Raw genomic sequence first — 4173 nt, 5'->3', positions numbered from 1 at the left:
CCCTCAATCCAGCCTGGTGTTTACGACGCGTTTGAAAAAAAGACACAGTCCGTGTCTGCGTAAGCGCTCCCGTCTCCTGGTGCGCACCGAGCGCCGGCTGCCCACCTCTTCCCGCGATGATGCCCAACACAAAGCGAAGTTTCTCACCGTGCCACCGGCATAATCCCGAGTGACCGAGAAATCCGCCTCTGTACAGCTGATTTTCATTTCCAGATGAGTATTAATCAACAATGATACTTAATTTGAAAAGAAAAAAGAAAACGGTAATTCCATTTGTTTTACGCGCTCCTGAAACGCGCAGCACAAACTGTGGCATGTGATATGACTGTGTACTGGTTACCAGTACAGCACGATGATGCATGTACCATCATACATTGCTGTAAAGTATATTATTGTATTACACCATTTACGGCCGAGGAAGTTGGCCCATAATCATCAAATTCCACTGTAAATAATTTCAGATCGAATGAAAAATTAACACCAGTTGTAGATAAATCCATTCTCCTTTTAGGATCTCCTTTTATGTTTCGTTTATATACATTGAAAACGTGTTTCCTTAATGTTTGTTTACAACAAAACAAATAAAAAAAATCCAGATTAATATCTCCAAAAATACGAGTCGCCTCCCTGCGCTTCACCCACCAGTGCCAGCCAGTATTTGGCACGGCTCATTCAGGCTCAGGAGGGGAACAAACCTACCAATTAAACTTCTTTTTTTCCCCACAGCGAGTTGCGCCTGAAGTCAGTTTAAGCCAAGCCCTCCGTTACTAATGCACCAATAGATCATTACGCACCGGCCTGACACGCTACAGGCGTGTATCCATCCAAATGTCGCATTCAATCCAGACTACAAGTCTCCATCAGCATTCCCATGAGCTCTCTGCAGGCCAGGGGGTGAGGAGAATAAATAAACAGGTCACGTTCATACAGGAGGTTTATGAAGACTGAATGTTAAGAATAGAAAAAAACTAAACAGGTAAATCATAATGCAATCATTTCGGAATATCCACAGTGCATTAAAAAGCATAATGCAAATTTTACACGATGTTCTATATGTGTTATTAAAAAAAATAAGCAAAACGTGGATAAAATCTGCATCTTAACAGTACACATGTACATTACATTAACAAGCATGTGAACAACTGACCATTTTATTCTAAAAGGTATTATTGTGGCGATGCAACCTTAATGGAATGTGTCCATGGGAATTTGTGCTGGTTCAATGGATAAAACACTGCATTCATGATTACTGCATTTATTTACCCTGCATCAGCACACACAGTAATGAAAAAGGAAAGTGAAAAAAATCCTTATTTATGGTAATCGATGGGACATCTTCAGCAGGCAATCTGAGGGAACATCAGGGTGTCATGCTTTATCAGTGGAGTGGTGCAGTTTCCATTACTGACCTCTTGGCCTCGACTGACAGCCCATTGCAATAAATCTTAGGCTTACATATTACAGCACTCACAGCATGTTATCCCTTTATGGTTGTGTTAATATCTGCTGAAACTGCAAAGGACACTGATTTGGTCCAGACGTTAGAAGCTGAAAGCGGGTAAGTGTTTTCAGGCTATGATACTGATGAGCTCCTCAAACATTAAGTCAAAACATGGTGATAAACATCATCATGTTGATAATGATTCTGCAGCATGAAATTTTCTGGCTATTAGTGATTTAAACTGTATGTTTGCCTATCTAAAGCTGAAACAGCGTTCACACTTTTGAGAAGGCTTACAAATAGGGGAGGGGGTCTGTGTAAATCTGTGTGCCTATTTAGTATTAAAAAAAGCATTTGCTAAGTCAGGCACTACACTCTTCAACATCAGACTCTTAGACAAACTATGTCTGTATGACGCTTGGAAGTGTGTAAACTTCCTGATACAACCCCTGCCATTAAATCACAGGGCAATACACACTCACAGATTAACTAGGCCAGTGATAGCTCAGTGGTTAAGGTACTGGACTAGTAAACAGAAGGTTCCCGGTTCAAGCCCCGCTACCACCAAGTTGCCACTGTTGGGTCCCTGAGCAAGGCCCTTAACCCTCAATTGCTCATTGTGTAAGTCGCTTTGGATAAAAGCGTCTGCTAAATGCTGAAAATGTAAAATGTAAATGTAAATTAACTCACTAACTCATTCACTTACTCAGTCATAGGGGAAATTTAGAGTAGCCTGGAAGAATGACTAAGAATGACTAACACTAAGAATGAACCCAGGTCCCCAAGACACTGTTACTATATTGCACATACACACATTACTCACTCTGCCACCATGCCAGGCACAAATGTCTTGAATATTTACCATATACACCGATCAGCCATAACATTAAAACCACCTCCTTGTTTCTACACTCACTGTCCATTTTATCACTTTACACTTTACAATAGTGTGTGTTGTGCTGGTATGAGTGGATCAGAGTGGACACTAACACACCACCAGTGCTGAGAATGATCCACCACCCAAATATACCTACTCTGTAGTGGTCCTGGGAGAGTCCTGACCATTGAAGAACAGCATCACAGGGGGCTAACAAAGCATGCAGAGAAACAGTGCCTCTATATGGTAAGCCAATAAAATGCACAATGTGTGTAGAAACAAGGAGGTGGTTTTAATGTTATGGCTGATCATTGTAAGTTCTGCTTTTAGGAAAGTATTAAAATTGGAGGTTCCAGTTTTTATAGTGAATGACCTTTAATCACAGATACTAAAATTACATAAACTGCTGTACTCCAACCATAGTGCATTGCAGCAATTGTGAGCCAGTGTTCTGGCAGTATAGGAAAAAGTTCAAACAGTGCAAAGCAGAGTTGAAAATCCATGATTTGAATGATTTGTTGAGCTCACACTCTAAATAAATCCCTACACCCAGCAGGAAAATGATGGAAAAATAGACAGAAAATGATTTCATTACTGTGATCTTAAATTTTCAAACAGTCTTGCTGAAATAAATTTAGTGAGGTCAGTTTGGGGTGAAACATCAAATTGCTGTACCATTTCTACTGTTGATAGTCTGAATCACACTCTGTAGCTTTGACATATTTCACAATTTTCCATAAAAATAAATAAACTGTCTTTCAATCTGTTTGCTATTCAAATGAACCTGAATAAGTGACACATGTGCTGTCATTGTCATGGATGTAAACCTCCAACTGACACTGCAGAACAAACATGTTAGAATGTGCCTGGCACAATGTCACAGCAGGTAGTGCTGGTGCCTTACAGGTCCAAAATCCTAGGATCGATCCTCAAATCTTACACTGTTTGTGTAGAGTTTGACACATTGTCCAAAAACTTGACTGTTGGTAGATTGGCTACTCTAAACTGACTATAGGAGTGGGCCAGGACTGGTGCCCTTAACAGGGTTAGGATTTGGATGTACGACACCGACCAGCAGTAGGTGTGGCTGGATCACTTGAGCTTAATAATTAAAAAGTGTCTCATAGTTAATTTTTCCCTTAATTTGAATTCATTTTGCTCAGGACGATAGTTTATTCATTCATTGGGTGTGTTCGAAAACCTAGTGAGCTCTCTACATAAACAGCATTTTACGTCATCCTACGCACGCTCCTGAGAATTAGGCTGTTCGAAATCCTAGATGCCTTAATATGCTCACTAGTAAGGTATCTTAAAATTTCAACGGTATTTTGACTCAAAAGTGAGCATGAGATGCTGCTTTAGCGGAGTTATTTTCAAACATAAATAAATTATTATTGATTTTAATTTGTATAAACTTGCACAAGTGTCATTTATTAGCAAATTCGGGCTTGTCAGCTAATTTAACCGTTTTAGGTTCACGGAGAGGAGATGTTAGTTGACATGCTATTGCGTTGTGCCACCTCATCCCATTGGTTTGAATGGCATGAGGCTAACTGTGTTAGCTTAGTTAGCAAAAACTGATGGAATCGCTGTCTAAGTAGTGCGTTTGAATAACCTGAATAAAGGCTGCTCACTAAGTTTTCGAACACACCCATTGTCTCTTTTACCATCGCTTTATCCTATTTAAGGTCATGGTGGGTACAATCCAAAGGGTGAAAGGTAGAAAACACCTCAACAGGTCGCCAGTCTTTACAAGGCAGACACACACACACATTTGCACCTTGGGCAATTTTAGTAGCTCCAATTAACCTGACTGCATGTCCTTTGACTGTGGAAGAAAACCAGAACCCCACAT

This window comes from Trichomycterus rosablanca, chromosome 18 (genome assembly GCF_030014385.1).
Source record: "Trichomycterus rosablanca isolate fTriRos1 chromosome 18, fTriRos1.hap1, whole genome shotgun sequence".
Classification (NCBI taxonomy): Eukaryota; Metazoa; Chordata; class Actinopteri; order Siluriformes; family Trichomycteridae; genus Trichomycterus; species Trichomycterus rosablanca.
The sequence above is the reverse complement of the archived record's forward strand: the minus strand, read 5'-3'. Positions refer to the sequence as shown.